Below are 18928 nucleotides of genomic sequence, written 5' to 3'. Positions count from 1 at the left end.
ATAATGCCTTCCTAGGAAAGGAAACAATTAAAATAAAGGAGCCTCTTTCCTCACAGCTCATTTATTTTGTGGTACATGCAAGACAGACTCCAGAAGCTTGGACATCACCCTAGCAAGAGAAGTTAATGCACCGAGCGCAGGGATCGATGCAGTCGGCAGTCTCGACTGTTGCTCCCAGTGCTGTGTGATGTTGGAGTGGGAGCAAGGCTGCAAAGGCCTGAGCGCTGGCACCGAGTGATGCTGGGGGAAAGTGGAAGCAGAGATCCACAGCTGAGAGAAAGGGGAATGCCAATATCCAAATATCCTTTTTTTAGAAATACGGGGGGAAAAGCAGCACTTCTCCAAGCAATGGATATTCTTCCCAATGAATTTCAGCTTTTGGCTGCAAAAATTCCCACATTAGTGTAAACATCAAAAAAAGTCAAAGAAAGAAAGAAGAAAGGGTTCTCTTCACTTGCAAGCTTGTGTCGAGTCCAACATGACACCAATCAGCTGCAGATGTACTTATTCTAGAGCAGTATTTAAAACAATGAAAGATACCAATCCAAAGGAGATCTCACAATGAAGCTCTGGCACATCCAGAACACTTTCGAGATTTCTGCGTTTCACTGTAAGCCCCCGGTGTCCTTTTAACCTTTCTACTTCCCACAATAAAATTGATTTGCAAAACCAAGTGACAATGCAAATCACACCATGTCATGTTTGTCAAAGGGTTCTTGGGCACTGGCAGAGGCCGCCTAGGGAGGTGGTGAAGTCCTCAACCCTGGAGATGATTAAAAAAACACACAGATGAGGTGCTCAGGGATCTGGTTTAGTAGTGGACAGGTACAGTTGGACTTGATGATCTCAAAGGTCTTTTCCAACCTGCTGATTCTATGATTCTATGTGGCAGCAATTCTTGGTGGCATTAAGTGAACTGCATCAAAAACTAAAGAGGAAAACTTGAAAGCTGTGAGTTTTACAACTACCTCAGAACCTGCAGCAGCCAAAACAGTAACAGCCAAGAGAGACATTGTTTTTGTTTGTGAGGGAGGGGAATTTATTCTTTTGATTTGGAGGTGCTGAAGGGAGAAAATTAGACTCCTTTTTCCTTGAAGCATCTTTGACACTGCATTGCTTGACAGAAATCTACTGGACTCTAGGAAATATTTAATCTGCTTTTTTGGAAGATGGGCAGATGTGGCTGCCAGTAGCAAGTCAGAAAATCCTGAACTATTGTAAACCTATACAGCTCCATTGATTTTATTGGAACTGGATGGACAGAATAATTCATCCTATACAGTTCCTCAGTACAAACTCCACACTAAACACCGACCTCACTAGAAAGTATCAGGATCCCCACTGTTGTTCCTGAGGGCTAATAGAAACAAGCAATAAGAACATGCTTCTCATAATTTTACAGCTAAAATGGCAATTGTACCCTTTATATCAGTAAAAAGTAAACTTATTAACCAAACTGAACTGAAATAAATAGTGAAATGATTTAAATGAAAGCCATTCCAGGCAAAAATTTGTGAATAAATGGGGGCAGTTTAAAAGAAAAAAAGAAGCCTTCTCTTTTCTTCACTCCCGGCCACATGCTATCAAGAGGTGATCAAGGTGCTGGCTCCAAGCAAATTACAAGTAGCAGCTTTAGAGTCCTACTTAGAGCTGACGTGTAACTTCATCAATCACCTTTGTTTTCATCATAAATCACCGTGATCCCAGGACGCTTTAAGGTTCACTATACTTCACAGGTCTCTACTCTCCTCTTCTAAAATTCCTTCAGTAATTTAATATACATGAGGAAGAAAAGAGTTTAATCTATATTGGTTTAAATGCATAGCTTGTCAAAACCAATTCTACCCCCAGCTGACATTGATCTTCATAATTATTCCCGAATGTTGTGTTTTAGAGACTATCTCCATGCTTATTTTATGGAGATGGTATTTTCTGTATCCTGACTACATGCCTGCCTCTCTCTGAACAAACAGGAACATCGTGGCTTTTTAAGAAACAGACGTCTCCTCCTCTCCACTACTCATCCCTCAATTTGTTATTCAGATATTTTAGCCCTCATTTTCATGAAGGCAAACTGCTATTTGACTTTGAGGAGCAGAACCTCAAGGATAAGACCAAAAGCACAAGCAAAAACACTCATCTGCATCCCGAGTTTGACAACCACACTCTGCAACTGCCCTTTGGTACTCAGCCCAGACACAAGCTCTAAGTGAAGATGGGGTTCAGGGACAAAGGAAATCTTCCCATCTCTAAAGCTCTTGGCCATAACTTTGCTTCCACCCCGATGACAAACACTTGAGAAAACTGCTTACAGAGTAGCCCTGTGGATAAAGCACTCACCAAGGAACCTGGAGACCAGGGTTCAACTCCACACTTTACTCTCAGGAGCCTCTTCTGCCTACCAAGCTGCTGAAGTGTCCTTAGTGAGGCCAGACCTCCTCCTGTGAGTGTCCTACACAGGAGGTGGCAAGACAAACCATGTTATAGCCTAGTGTCCAGGGTATGCATCCAAGTGGGATAGGAGATGCTGAAGCACAAATGTCAATTAAAACAACTGGTCAAAACCACAAAGATTTGGTTTCTGCAGATAAGACCTAAAATCCTGATGTAGTTTGTTACAGAGCACATAGCAAATCTGCTAAAATTCAGTACACATAGAACTACGTCTAGACACAAAAAAGTAAAACTTTCAAAATGAATGTACTTTTTTTAAAGGATCCAAGTTGTCTCTGAGACTGAAGGAATATTCTGAGTGCTTAATTCAAGCTGAAAGACCAAAGGATTACACTGGGCTCTGCAGATTGAGTACATTGTGAAGGATGCTCTCAGAAAACCCAAATATACCAAGAAATGTGTTACTTATGTATAATCCCCATTAGGACCCCTGATCCCCATGCTACAGGGCTGCAGTGCAGCTTTTGTGATATCTGTGTTAAGCAAGCAGGAAAAAGGTCATCAATAAGAATGCTCCCAGTATAATATTCAGATTTAATATTGCAAAATTAACATTCTTAAAGGCTAAGCAAGATAAGCTGATTACAGTAAATGGCTTTGCCTCCTGCACATTTGTAGAGGGAACAAAGAGAAGCCACATCAGAAGAGGAAGGAGGTGATTTACAGAAGAGACCACTGCCTGCTTGGAAAGAAGAGCAGAATTACATGTGACCTGTTCTCTGCAATGGCACAGTCTTCTCTCAATTTAAAGCTACCTTTTGTGTCAAGGTGGGAAGAAAGGGTCCATAAGGCATCAATACATCAGCATTCCATTCTCTTCATGACCTTTCAGAGGTGAGCCCTTCTACCCAACGAGCCAATTTCCCCTATCCCCTTGCGCTCCCCAAGAGGCAGCTGCTGGCATAATCACCTCCTTCAAGATCCCAGAGCCTCAGAAAACACAAATAATGCACTAGGCCAGCAGTTCAGCACTCTCCTTCAATTACCAATATACAGAAGTCGGGAGAAGCAGGCAATAAAATATCCACTTTAAGGTAGACTTTAAGAGGCAGAAAAAACAAACCCCTACATACACCCTCCTCTCCCTCACCACATAAAAGTACAAATTTGTTCTCCCCCCACCTTCCTCAAAACATCAGTTGGCACAGAAAACTTTTTAAAAGGAACAAAACATATATGCCTCCTTAGACTCTCCTGTATCAGAAGGGAAATTTATCATCCCATGTGCCTCAGCAATATTTTCTGCTTCAGCTTATACGCTTTCAAATTCCCTTCCAAACATAAAAGCAAAGCATCGATGAAAAGAAAATTGATGTCCCAACGGGCAAGAGCTCTTGCAGTGATTACAACCAAACAGCAATTGGCATGAACAGAGCCAACATTTAATACCATTTTAAGGTATAATTAAAAAGGAGAGCTGCTCAGAAAGGGCTCTTTACTATAAAATATGGCAGGTACACACTACAAATACTCCACCAGCTTCTTCCCATGCAGTGAGAGCCTAAAAACCTTCAGATGAGAATGTATGGTGGGTCTGCAGAAGCCCTTTACAATAACACTTAGGGGCCTTTCAGCACATAATAGACTTTGGCACCCTGCTCTCCCTGTCATTAAGGGTGGCACCGGGAAGATTTAGAGATGGCGTTTGCCTCCTCCCTGTCTCACAGAGTGAGTGCCATAAAACGTTGGGGTACTTCCACTCCACGTCTGGTCACAGCCTGATTTAGGGGGATTTGATAGGAGGGCAAATAAACCCAGATTTGTTGTTAGATGCCTTGTCTCCTGTTGTGGAGCTTGAGTAATACTGCAGGTTAAGAGAAGCTGTGGAGCAGAGGGCAAAATCAGAGCGGTTTAGCAGCCGAGCGTGGTAACTGCAGAGATATGAGCTATTTCACTGAAGGAAACAGGAACTTCATTGCCAGGAATTTACTAGGGCAAAGCAGGGAAGTGTTCAGTTGTCTGGGGGTTGGTATGGTTCTTACACAAGAGCCAGATGTAGCTGGAACTGGATCCAGTTTTCCCTGCAAAGCCTAGGATCCAAGTATCATCTCAGTGCATGTGACTACCTGACTGCACAACTGAGAACACAGGTATCTCAGCCAACTGTCAGGAGTGACACAGGGATGTGTTGGATACAGATCCCGTAAGATGTACCCACACATCTGATGACTGGGTCTTAATGTTAAACTAACAACCCCTCAGGCACGCAAAGCCCTCTTTTCTTCTTTCAGGGCAAACATACTCATGTCAAGGTGTGGAAGCTACCTCCTGCATTATAAGAAAACCCTCTACACAACATACAAAGGCCTTTCAGCTTTGGAAGCTGGCGCTTTCAGTCATCACAGGCACACAAAATATTTAGAATTGCCTCCATCTTTCACAGGAACTGCAGGAAATCTGTAGTTAATTAGTAGCTTTCGTCTCTCAAAGCCATTTGGTACAATTGGCCTGCAAGAGACATTTTCCAACTCATCTCTAACCCTTCAAATAGAAATAAAGTGGTTTTCTATGCTGGAAGCCCATGGGAAAACTCCCCACCAGCAACCACGGTGTTAAGTGAGGCACAAAGCAGGGTAGTTGCATCAGACTTGCCAGAGGATGATTGTAAGGTGCAGTTCTAACACCTGAGAGAAAACTAACTTTCTGTGCATCAGCAAATTAAAATGCCACATATTAAAACCCCAAATCTCTTCTGGCTAGGGATTATTCTGCAAGATTATACAGGATTTTTTTAAATACAATTCTTTTGCCTGATATTTCTTTCACACACTTTCTGCCCAGTTTCACTGAAGACGTACAGGAAAGAATTCTTTTTCACAGAATCATAGAATGGTTTGGGTTGGAAGGGACCTCAGAGCTCTGTCCAGTTCCATCCCCCTGCCATGGGCAGGGACACCTCTGACTGGATCAGGTTGCTCAGAGCCCCATCCGACCTGGCCTCGAACACCTCCAGGGATGGGGCAGCCACGACTTTCCTGGGCAAACTGGGCCAGTGTCTCACCACCCTCATCGTGAAGAATTTCTTCCTAGTGTCCAATCTTAATCTTCCCCCTTCTGATTTAAAGCCATTCCCCCTTGTCCTATCACTCCATGCCCTTGTAAAAAATCCCTCCCCAGCTCTCCTGTAGCCCCTTTCAGTACTGGAAGCTGCTCTAAGGTCTCCCCGGGGTCTTCTCTTCTGCAGGCTGAACAAGCCCAATTCTCTCAGCCCATCCCCATAGCAGAGATGCTCCAGCTCCTGGACCATCTTTGTGGCCCTTTTTAAATCCCTCTTCGTGGCCCTTTTTAAACCCCCTTGGCTTTCTTCAGGTGAGGTTACTCTCCTCCAAGGAATTAACAGCTTTAGTGGCCTTGCAGTTTAGAAATGTGTCGCAAACCTTTCTTTCTGGAAAGCTCAAAAAAACCGTATATAAATTGTGCAGGAGCAGGAACGGCAGCTCTCACACTGCTTCTACTCCAAACCCATGCAGTCTCACCAAATTCCTAACACTTCCAAACCTTGGCACTTCCCTCCTCACAATGCACATACAATGGTACCTCAGTTTGTTCATTCAGTTTATTAGCCAGCATTTTAGGTCATCAGACAAATACGGGTCAAGAGAATACTCTAAAAAGTAGGTAGAGTTCTTGCTGGAAAACCAGCAACGCGTGACTCAATATTTGACTGGTTTAGAGAATGTCAAAACTGAGCCTCTAAACAAGATGGGAACTACCTGCTGACCGCCTGGTGCACACATCATTGAAGGCATATGAGAAAAACAGCCACAAGAAAAAACTATATATAGAAAGAATAGAAAGTATAGAAAGAAATACATTAAAAATCTTAGCTAAAAAAATAAACCCCATTATTTCAAAGTATCAGGCCTAAAAACTTGTTTAGCCACAAGAGGGAGACAAACACACGGAAGGATAGGATTCCACATTGCATTCAGCTCTCACTGGGAGAGTTTTATGGAAAATACGGATGTGAGCGAGAAGCACAAACTTAACTTTGATCTTGCAAATTAGTTTCCCATGCATTAAAATTAAAGGATTCTCAGATGTAGCAAAACTCAAATCCAAGCTGGGATAGCTGCACTGATGCTTGCAGTAACAACATGACTTTTCTTTGCATATGCCAATTCCATAGGAGAACATCAAGGCCAGAGAAAGAAGGTCTTATTGCAGTGATGAAACAGTTTGGCCATAAAGATCAAACTTTTCTGAAACATCAGGGTTAAACAGAGTTCACCGCATTCTCAAGATACACTTTTATGACATCTATAAGCCTATCATATGTTATAAATTAATGGCAGATACAGCACATTCTAATTATACCACCCATGTCTATATCATTTAAGTAATAGCTCTAAAGGGTGGATTAAAATGATAAAAATCTGAGGAATGGCTGCAGATAATTGTGTAAGGTGCTGCACCTCTCAGATTTACAGCCTGCTGTACAACATCACCCTCTGCTGGGCATCAGGGAGGAGAATTTGCATGGCAGCATCTTCAGAGATTCCCACAATGCACCACCAGGGGCAGAACAAGACTGGAGGTGCTTTGTTTGATTGAAGCACATCATTTGATGCACAATTTAAAACATTTAGGCTGTAAGATTTCATTACTGCTCAGCATAAACTGATCAACAGACTCGATGGAACAAAATGACAAAAGCACATCCAATGTGTGGTAAATACAATAATCAAGGCACCTGGTCTTACAAGGCTCTCCCTCCCTCCCTCTCACCCGCTGTGGCTGACTTTGGCAGCTCAGAGAACCATACAGAGTCAGGATTACACCCAAATCTCCTTTTACTTTCAAATCGTAAGGTAAAAAGATGTTATTTTAAAGAGAGGTACTGTTTGGAAAAGAATCATTTCACAAATGAAAACAACTGAGAATTTAATCCTTGCTTTGTGTCCTTTCAATAAACTGGTATTGGCAATCTCATGCTACCCAGCAGCACGGTTGGAAGTTACACATCTGGCGTTTGGTCTGTAACATAGCAAAACCCATAAGAAAGGCAAGTAACACAAAAGGGAGGGAAATGAAACCATTTCCTCATCCATAGTGGACCAAGATTTGAATAGAACATTACAGAACAACATTCCATGGATTAACTCTCTTCACATCAAGAGGAACATGCATTCACACCATGTGATGCAGGAAACTAAAACAGAGCAGGCTGTGAATCCCACGGTGCCGGAATGAGCCTCACCCTAGCTATGGAGAGCAGGAGAAGAATCAGCCAAATTGGACTGAATATCGCCACTAGCAGCAAATCACCTTCATTTGCAAGGATGTGCATTTGAGCCACGTAGCTCCCCAGTGGGTCAAAATTAAACCAGAAGTAAAACAGTTTTGTAATTATTGATATAATAGACAAGAGCTAGGGTGGCAAGCCATCAGCACACTCATGCCACTTGCCCTGTGCCTCACACAACCAAAGCTGTCCCTAACACAAGGCAGAGTCCCCTGGAAGGACTGTGCCTGTAGTGAGTTGCAGTGGCTTCCCATGAGAGCATTTAGCAGCCTAGAGGAGCTGGAAGACAGCGTGATTCATTCGCAGCTCATTCTTCCCAAATCCCTGCATGGGTTTTAACACTGGGGAGATCACCTTTACTCCAGGTGCAGTTCCAGCAGCTCTCCAGCCCCAGTGCTGCCCTGGAGGCACGCTCGATTGGAGCCCTTATCTTCAGCATTTATGCACTGTATTGTAAAATCTTGCATTCTGGCACAGGACCAAGAATCCCAGAAGCTGCTCTATTTAACTCATTTTAGAGAGAGCCACCCCATTACACGATTCTATTCCAAACAAATCCATACAGGCTGCAGTTTTCCCTGACACCAGTACATGCTGGAGATGGCACATGAAGATGTGCTACAGATTGCTATGGATTTAAGGTAGCCAGCACTGTGGAAAGCAGGTGTTGTCATAGCCCCAAACTCTTGAATGCCCAAGAGAGATAACACAGCTGAACTTTTTTGTTTTGTGTATATAAACATGCGCATGTTCCTCCTTTTGCGTAAGTTTAAAATTAAGATTAATGTGGCCTGTACACCACAGCAACACTTAGCAAAGGCCAAAATGATGAATACCACTAGAATGAAACATACGATTTCTAGAGAAATCTAGATTTCAAATTTCTTTAAGTCCAGGCAATCAATACTGTGGACTTTTTAATCCACTATGAATGGGAGACATGCAGGTTAAATGCTTTATGAACTTTTTACTGATTCACTTTAATTAAGCATAAATCAAGTTTAAATGAAAGCCATTATCTCAGTTTGCATCATATAAGTTTGAAAACACATCTATAAAAACCCACAAACACACATGTAAACACATGTATGCATTGATCCAGGGTGTGAGAAGACACACATGCTCACTTAAAACTTCTTGCCTGCAGCAAGACATGACAGAACACTAACAGTTCTTCACCATAGATACACAAGCACAGTTAGAAGCTAATACTTGATTTCCTTCATTCTCACTAAGTCTGTTTAATGTTGGAGAAATACAATTCTTTATCACTGCCATGTGGATCAGGATCTAAGAAACTGTCTATCAAAACCAAATACACATCAACCTTATCTGACTCCTACTGCAAGGATTCTCCTTGGTATGAGCGTGGTGGCTTGTATGCACAAGCATGGCAGAATCAAGACCATGCTATCTTCCCGATGAGCAAAAAGTTAACCTGAGTCTACAGATTGTCTTTCTATGGTGCAGAGGAGTCAACAACTTCGCAGTGTGAACTGTGGAGTAAATGCCTGCATCATCAAAGTCTTGTAAGTGAACCCAATTTGCCTGTGCTGGAATTCCCAGTGAAGAGTAGAACCCATCTCTGCCTGGGAGAAACGAAGCCAACAGCAGCACCGATCTCAATTTTATTCAAAACCACAAGTCATGCCTTGAGGATATAAATTTATCCCCTTCCTTTCCCATCAACACACACATTTTGCCCCTCGCCTTGGGAAGCATGTTATTAAAAAAAAATTCATTTCCCCGTTGGATACATTTTTATATTGTATACTAAATTATGCATTTAAAATCAAATAAAAAGAATTTACTGCCTTAAGATTACTGTACACATCAGAAAGTGCTCTGTTTCTAGATTTTGGAAAAATTTTCCACCCTCCCACCCAAGCCAAGCAAACATTCAGTGTTGTTACAGCTGAAGCAGCAGGGGAGGAAAAAAAAAAAAGAAAAAAAAGACAAAACTATTTTTCCATGTTAGAAAGCCGTGGTTCAAGAAGCAAGGAGGAAAAGAGTCCATCTCAGAAAAGGTACTGCTCAGTGGCTCAAACTGGGGAATGGAACATTAATTTTGAGGGCATATCTTAAAAGTTCATGGTTTAGGTCAGTCTCAGATAATAATCCTCTGATCCTCACCTAAACAATGTGAGGCTCAAAGCCTGATTAATTGGCAGCTGAATGCAGAAGTTTATCTCGCAGCTTTTCACTTCTTTTGGTCATGGTTCTCCTCGTTGACAGGAAATGAAGAAGTTAAACAATACACAGAGATGGTTCAGACTCTGCAAATGCCATTCTAGGGGTTTGTTTTGCAGAGGACAGAGAATAGGAGAGAAAAGTGACTTTTTCTCTGGCATTAACACTAACCAAAACCTACCCACAATAGCAAACACTTGCAAACCCTGAAAACATAAAAAACAAGCATGTCAATTCTTACTTAGAGACTTTAAATGAGTGCTCTGATTCCCCGAGATGTGTTCGTGCCCCATCTCCTTCACCTTGGACCTGCAATTGCTCAAATTTCCAAAAATTCAGGAGATTTAGATACTTAAATATAATTTTATTACCTTAACTACAGATAGTCATAATTAAACAAGTTGAACTTGAATTTCTATAAGCAGCAACTGCAGGCTGCGTGGTCTCTGACTATCACAAGGTTTGTTCTTCAACTTATACAGAAGAAATTGAGAAACTAAGGTAAACAGGACTATAAGCAGGCACAGACAGACTTAATTTAATTGTAAACTAGATTATTATTCTTTTTCATGAAGTTCAGTCAAGTGAGAAACCTCAGCTGGACAGAGATGGAGATCCACTGTTCTCACACTGCTGAAATTCTCTTGTCCCTGGAGGTGTTCAAGGTCAAGTTGGATGAGGCTTTGAGCAACTTGTGGAAGGTGTCCCTGCCCATGGCAGTGGAGCTCAAAACAGCTTTAAGGTCCCTTCTGACCCAAACCATTCCATGATTCTATGAACTCCACAAATTCAAGTGAGACCTGTTGCTCTGCTATTTGTGATGCCCCCAAGGCTTGTCAGTGGATGGAAGCAACCACTAGAGAGCAATTATGAATGAGAAGAGAAAAAAAAAGAGACAGAGACTCAGGAGCATCTTTGGCTATAGAAGACAAAGGACCGAGTCAAAGAGAATAGGGAGTAAGTACACTGAAGAAAGGACTGAGGTGTAGGACACAGAAGTACAAATGCATAGATAATGGTGCTGGGCAGGATGCTGCAAAAAAGAAGAGCCAATATGGAGCAGGGATTAAAGGACTCAGCATAATCCAGACCCAAAGATGGTCTAGGAACAGTAAGTTGACCATGTCCCAGGTCAAGGGGCAGATAAACCAACCTGCCAGGAAAGAGAAGGAAGTTCAGCATCAGTTCCATATGGTGGCTCAAAAGAGAGGGACTTCCAACTGAGAAGGCCAAAGACAGAGCACAGCAAACACAGCCTAAGCAGTAACCATTCTGGAGGTTTCTTTTGTATTTTTAACAACTATTACAGAAAAGAGAGTACTGAACACAGTGTCATTCTATTTTTCCTCTATACGCAGCAATGGTGCTGCTCTCCTCTTCTGCAATCTGGCAGATCCAGGTGGCAGGGAAGATGACATTTGGAAGAGCAGAAACTCCCTGGCTGGCTATAGCATATTTACTGGAAAGCTTTGGTCATACCTGAACCATCAGGAAGGATTTATCCAAAACCTTTGCATAACTCTACTGCTCCCTCACCTTTGCGCTTCAACCAGACAGCACATCTGTTGGATGCTGTCACTGAAATGGGTTTAACATTCCTACAGGCTTGCCCAGCTTTAAACTCTAGGCCTCTAGGTTGCACGTAAAGGATACCATCATAATTCAACTCAGCGCATGGACACTGGAACAGGTCAAACATTTGTCAACTTCCTTTAAATGTCTTTTAAAATATTTCCAGAACCACTAAATAAGCCCCCAGAGATGCATGAACAAATAGTCAGTGTCTGCTAAAGAGAAGCGGAAGGATTGCTCTCTCCCAGAAGAGGATAGGCAGGACATCTGGTGAACACTCCAGGTTTTTCCATTCCTAAGGTAATTGTTGACACAGTCCCATGGTCCCACTTATGCTTTCAACTGGAAAACTAGAGTTTGGATAGCATCATAATTCATTGTTGGACCTTTCTACCCCTGAATTAGATGAGTAATTAACACAGCTCCTGGGACTGCGGCTGGACTCCTTGGCACTGTGAGTTTGCTTGAACTGGAAGTCTCCGTAGCAAGGAAAGCAACTCCCTTACCAGGCTTGATGTAGCGTGGCTACTAGATACAATTTGTAGCACTGGTGGTGGTGAGTGGGTGAGAGAGGCTCCAGCACCTGGATGTCTCTCCTGTACTGAGAGGCCCAAAACTGAAGACAAGATTCAAGGTGAAGCCTCACCAGCACTGACTAACAAGGGAAGGATCGCTTCCCTGCTCCTGCTGGCCACAACATTGCTGATCCAAGCCAGGAGACCTTTGGCCTTCTTGGCCATCTGGGCCACTGCTGGCTCATGATCAGTCACTGTAGACCAGCACCCACAGGTCCTTCTCTACCAGGCAGTTTTCCAGATACTCTTCCCCAAGCCTGGAGTGTTGCATTGGGTTGTTGTGACCAATGTTTGCTAAGGAATGAGGACATAGCTGGTGCAACGTCTCTATTTCCAATAAACTCACAGACCTTACCCAATGGAGCACATGTTTTCACCCAGCTCCTCCCACTGAAGTCAGTGGAAGGACTTCTGTGGTCGACTTCAGAAGGACTGGGATTTGGCTACTTGAGAGACACAGCCCCTTAGTTAGTGGAGTTTTATGTAAAACTTGACACTGAGCATGGAAGTAGAATATCAAACTGCTCCAATATTTGTGTTTGTGACAACATGTCAGCTTGTCTTCTAGAGATTGTCAAGTGAAAAATCCTGCTGCACTGTAGAGAGGTGGAAATCTACCCTCGTGCCAGCAGGCAATCAACAAAAACAAGTACTTCTGGAAAAAAAAAAAAAAAAGAATCACCCAAAAATCTTCCTTGGTACATTTATGGTCAACAACATAATTTAAAATGAGCTGTAAATTCACTTCTTGTGAACTTCTGGTGCACTTACATGAGAAACTGTGATCTAGCCTCTGGCGAGTGGCTGCATCACACACTAGATCCTGGAGCAAATGAACACATGCTCCATCCAACCAGCAAAGAGAGGACAGCGAGCACCACATTGAAAATATTCTGCTGCCTGGTGAGCTGTCAAATACAGTTCCAGGAAAATAAGTCTTGCATGACTTCTGCTATGTGAAAGAACTTCTGTGTGCAGTGGGAGGTTCTTTTTAAAGGCTGTCCAGTTTTGAACTATGTGACAAAACCCACATCAGTGCTAATTCAAGAGAAGGAGCTGATTGTCAGTAGGAAGCGACCGATATTTCCCACTCAATGTTTCATATATGCAACACAAATTGATACCTCTGTGTTTGTTTCTGTCCTGGTTCTCTCAATTGCTCCCTACTGACATCTGCATTCTTCCCATGAATCATTAATGCAACAATACAGAACATAATGTTGTTCCCACCAAACTCACATTATGTTTCTGGAGATGGAGTATGCCCACATAATGCTTACACAGGAAAAATCACACCCCAAAGAACGGGAGTGTGTGCACGTTTACGTGGCTTTTACAAGCTGCTGTGGGCAAAGGCCCCTCTTGCTCGCTTGCATTTACCTGTCTTATTTTCATTTGTTTCCTTTTTTAGTATTTTTCACAACAGCTTCTGCAGTTACATTTGTTTTGATTGTTCTTAAAAAAGTTGAGGGATGTTAAATAGCCTGGCTTAAAGTAAACGGACCTTGTAAGCGTTAGGCGATCTCTACAAGATCGTTGCCATGTGGACCACAGACCGCAGGCTTTTGTCTCCAAAGTTGTCGTCACGTGCTGGCACAACTGATCTGACACTTCCCAACATATCCCCAAGCACCAGCTGGGCCTGGCTTTTAAAACAGCACTGCACATATTTTCTATGTATCTCATTTCCCAAACTCACTGCTAATGCTACAAATAAGACTACTCCACCAGCCAGGAAGGCCAACCAACTGGTCAAGAAGATAATTTACAGTTAATGTAAACCTATTCAGCAGGATTACCAGCACATTTATACACTTACAAGCAGTCATGAGTGGCACATGATGCTAATGGACATTAAAAGGAAGGCTGCATGATGAATGAGGGTAATTAATGATTAAAGCATTACACAACACGTTTCTCTGGGAGTGCCACGTTAGTGTCACTGAGTTAAGATCCATCAACCTCCAGCTTAAGAGGTCTTGGGGTTGAAAATCACTGTTAGAAAAATAAAGATATTTTTACCCTTGCACTTTTACTCTTGTAATGAAATGCAGAAATATCAAATATAAGAATGAGGGCATCTCCAGTTTGATAAACATATATTAAATATCTGAACACTTTTAAGGCTTAGCTTGATGGGGTCCCGGGCCATCTCATTTAAAAGACATATCACCTAAAAAGGCTGGATCAGATGAACCTTGAAGTCTCTTCCAACCTGGCATTTCATGATTCTATGTACCCCTTTGCCTGAAGACTTTAGTGTTTCCTAGCTGCTGACAAACCCTCTCCATCTAAAAATGCTCCATTCAGAAGTATCTTACATTAAGTACATAAAGGCATTGTTTGCATCAATAATTTTTCCTAACCAAGTAGGTGAGCTTACAAGGACAGACACGGATCCTCTTTGCTCTGCTCTTCCGATGTTTATGTATAGTGGTAGAACTGGACAGAAAAAAAAAAAAAAATTAAAAGAAAAATAAATTAAAAGCTTCCCTGACCACCATTTTCTGTTAGGAAAGGGAACAATTTCCATGGTGTATAAATGTACACACTGTACATACAACCTCATCCTAGAAGGCAGGCAGCAATAGCACGCTGTGGTCTCGTAGCTGTTAAGCCAGCGAGAGGTGTTAATTACAAATACATCAGAGGACTAACAACAGTGAGTGCGACACTGCTGTCTGGACACTGCAGCAGCTGAGGATGACTCAACTCTTCCTCCAAGCAGGAGATGGATGCTGCCTTGTGATCTTGCAGTACCTGATGCCAGGATGAGCTGCCATCACACACAGCTCCTGCTGCCACTCACCCAGCCATCAGCTGCTCCAGGAACACGCTGCTGCCCACTCAGCTTGCTCCTGGCCCTGGAGAAGAGTCAGCTGAGGGAAACACATGCTCACATCTCAGCCAATCCCCTTTAGCATCTCCTACCTTAGCCCAAACACATGGGCTTGCCAAACATGTAGGTATACGCAACAGCCTGCCCAAACCGCTGTGGGTGCAGGAACCCCTGAGCAGGAGAATGGGGTAGATGGACAGACATGGTAATGCCTTAAACTGCAACAAAAACATGAGGCTAAAATCAGTCCATCAGATTTCTTGCCTGACATGTGATCTCCAAGCAGTGACTAATGGGCAGCTTGAGGGAAATGAGGTGGACGGGGGACTTTGTTGCGTGGTTTCAGTTTGCTTTTTCTCATGCAGGTTCAGTCTCATCACAGCCATAAGCCTTAACAGAACCATCTCCTGTGATTTTTAAATCACACCTCTCCAGTCTGTTTCTAGAAGGATTAGACAGCCCGGTGCTAAAGAGGCAAGCACATCCAAGATGCAGGTCAGCATTTTAACAACCGAACACAGTAAAGATGTGACCCAGTCACACACAAATCAGTTCTGAGCCTAAAAAAACCCAGAATTTTCCCTGTCTCCTGCACTAATTGGAGAGAATCACCACTTTAACTTGGTGTCTACTGGAATGATGCTGACTCTGCTAATCTGGGCAAAGCTAGCTGTTACAGCAAGAGATGCAGGTACTGGAAAGATTGCCTTGGCTCCGCAATCAAAGTTATTCCCTGCATTAAATTTCCTTTAAAAAGAATAAAGTTAATTTAAAACTCATACAAAAGAGAACACTGCTGTATGCAGCTGGAAAGGATAAAAGACACATAAATTTCCCCAGCTATATAGGCAATTTGGTTCGTTTCAGCCATCTGTAGCCTGAACAGATTTTTCTGTTCTCAGTACAAACAGCGCAACATCCTGAGAGCATGAGAAGCAGCCAGTTAGAAAAGAATGAGAAACTTGAAGTGATCACTTGATCCTCATAAATGCCGCTAAAGCTGATTTCAGAAGTGGGCCTTTGCCTTCCTAATCCCAGTAATTCCTTTAATTGAAACGGCAGAGGTTGTCTTTTTCAGCTAAGAAGTGCTAGTTCTTCACTCTTTAGGTAACTGAAAAGCTTTTTTCATAGCATCATAGAATGGTTTGGAAGGAACCTTAAAGCCCATCCAGTTTCCACCCTCTGCCACAGGCAGGGACACCTGCCACTGGATCAGGTTGCTCCAATCCCCATCCAGCCTGGCCTTGAACACCTCCAGGGATGGGGCAGCTACCACTGCTCTGGGCAACCTGGGCCAGTGTCTCACCACCCTCAGAGGAAAACATTTCTTCCTAAGATCTCATCTCAATCTCACCCTCTTTCAGCTCAAAACCATTCCTCCTTGTCCTATCCCTGCACTTTCCGATCAAGAGCTCCCCTCCAGCTTTCCTGGAACCCCTTTCAGTACTGGAAGCTGCTCTAAGGTCTCCTTGGAGCCTTCTCTTCTCTGGGCTGAACAAGCCCAGCCAGTATCACTGGTAATATACCTTAAACATATTTGGTTTTTTTTCTTCAGATGTGAGTAGTTTAAGCTAACCCTACTCACAATAAAAATTAAAGAACAGTATCAACACAAATAGTTTGCGTACTTCTTTTAACAGAAAAAACAACATGAAAGAAGAGTAGAACATTACTTAAACACTCTTCAAAAGGTTTTATGTTCATGCCTACCCTATTAACTACCTCTGATTTTTTGTTTTATTTTATATACATTATTATCATAGAATCGTTTGGTTGGAAAAGACCTTTGAGATCATTGAGTCCAACTGTACTTGTCCACTACTAAATCATAACCCCGAGCACCTTGTCTGCCAGTCTTTTAAATCCCTCCAGGGATGGGGACTCCACCACCACCCCAGGCAGCCTCTGCCAGTGCCCGAGAACCCTTTTGGTGAAGAAAGTTTTCCTCATGTCTAATCTGAACCTCCCCGATGCAGCTTGAGGCCATTTCCTCTTGTCCTATCACCTCTCACTTGGGAGAAGAGACCAGTACCCACCTCACTACAACCTCCTTTCAGGGAGCTGTAGACAATGATGAGGTCTCCCCTCAGCTTCTGTTTCTCTAGGCTAAAGAGTCCCAGTTACCTCTGCTGCTTCTCTTATAAGACTTGTTTTCCAGCCCCTTCACCAGCTCTGTTCCCCCTCTCTGGATACACTCCAGTCCCTCAATGTCCTTCTTGTAGCGAGGGGCCTAAAACCGAACACAGTTCCTACAGAACAGGGAGGACTGTGAAGTGACAAGGCTGTGATATGAACATCTTGAATGAGCCAAATTGTACTGCATCAATAAGGTCACGATATAGGTCACCGGCAACATCGCTTTCACTAGGCTGGCAATCAGATTGCAGATTTGACGTATGACTTCACTGTCACAAGATGTTAATTATCCCCAGTAAGGCAATAGGCAGGCAAACGCAAAAGTGCACGTTCTCCTTTGATTTATTAGAAACTGTATTCATTTACAAGAATAAATACAGAACTAATTAATTTCAAATAATGCAATTTAGCTCCACTGAATTACACCTGTTCCTCAGTTCCACCACTGAGCAGAAAGGCACTAGGTATAATAAAAACCTGAAAAGGATTAAAATATTGAGTCAGGCCAGGGACAATTGCCTTTTTTATTTAACACAGGCATTGTCTATTACAAGCAATTTTCTGAAGGCTATTGCTCTTGCATAATATGCCTTCTGAACACGCAGAGGGTGGGGTCCCAGCAGCCCAATTCTTTTAATTCACTGAAGTGGAAACAGTCAAGAACAAATGGAAAGCAGAGATCAATTGCTCCCACTGGCGATGTCACCAATTATGAATTTTGCAGAATTAAAATGAATTTACCATCTTGGCTGCGTTATTATGGTTACATTGTGTAACATTATGAAAGCACATTCATCTCATATAAGATTAGGTGAAATAAATGTATGATATTTCTCCTTTTGAAATACTGCTCTAGCGAGATGTGTCTGGCTCACTTTTTAACTCATCGCAAAGCTGCCAGCAGAATTGGGAACCAAATGCAGGGGCGGGGGGGGGGGAAGGTAAAAGGGCTTATACACCAGGGGTAAGGAGTAACCTTTTTAACCATTCCAAGGAAATTCAACAATCTCTGTTCACCACAGCTTCTAGACAGCCCCAAAGTAATTTTGTCTTTTAGGTTTGCAGAAAGAAAAATGCTTCTAGTAGACAACAAACAATCTGAATTTGCCCATTTGTGTTTGGAAATGAAATAAAGAGAGAGTAAATATTTAATTACATTTAACAAGATTTGGGAATGGAAGTAAGAGAACACATATGACTATTTTGCAAGCTAACATGGAAAAAAGGCTTACCTGCATCCCTAGCTCCTAGCAGGGCAATGATTGCTGTGGCCCACTGCAGGCAGTTTAAGTCACAAGGGTCTCTCTTACATTATGTTGATGCCAGGAAAATGCTAGACTTATTAAGGAACACATTACAAAGGGAATACAAACTGAGAGAGACAAAAGGAGGAAATAAAAGCTTTACAAAACTTCAGGTTCAAACAGAAACTGAAACTCCTACTAGCATGGAGAACATGAAGAAAGAAAGGCAAGTTCAGAGATCAGGAGGAAGAAGCTTTTACAGGGCAGAAAGAGAGGTTGCAGGGGGCAAAATGTTGGAGAGGAAACCTAAATAATCAGGACAACACTGCACAGTGGCACTTTGCATAACCTGGACTGCAAAGAAAAGCACAAAGGATTCAGTTAGAAAAATGGTGTTTTTCCCAGTCTTAGACAGCATTGATCTAGGGCACTTAAAGGGGCACCAGGAAAGCTGGGGAGGGGCTCTTTATTGGGGACTGCAGGGATAGGATGAGGGAGAATGGATATAAACCGGAGAGGGGCAGATTTATACTAGACATAAGGAAGAATTTCTTCAGCATGAGGGTGGTGAGGCACTGGAACAGGTTGCCAGAGAAGTCATGGCTGCCCCATCCCCGGAGGTGTTTAAGGCCAGGTTGGATGGGGCTTGGAGCAACCTGATCTGGTGGGAAGT

The 18928-nt window shown here is 42.7% G+C and overlaps 1 long non-coding RNA gene across 1 annotated transcript in view; it reads right to left on the bottom strand.

Annotated features, from left to right (window-relative positions):
• LOC128852673 (uncharacterized) overlaps window positions 1-18308 on the bottom strand; it is a 150258-nt gene extending 131950 nt beyond the window's left edge. Inside the window, exon 1 of the long non-coding RNA XR_008450642.1 lies at window positions 18244-18308. This is a non-coding gene — a long non-coding RNA (uncharacterized LOC128852673). The remainder of the gene's footprint in view (window positions 1-18243) is intronic.
• Window positions 18309-18928: the final 620 nt, after the last annotated feature.

The sequence above is a fragment of the Cuculus canorus genome, chromosome 7 (assembly GCF_017976375.1).
Source record: "Cuculus canorus isolate bCucCan1 chromosome 7, bCucCan1.pri, whole genome shotgun sequence".
Taxonomy (NCBI): Eukaryota; Metazoa; Chordata; class Aves; order Cuculiformes; family Cuculidae; genus Cuculus; species Cuculus canorus.
The sequence above is the reverse complement of the archived record's forward strand: the minus strand, read 5'-3'. Positions and strand labels throughout refer to the sequence as shown.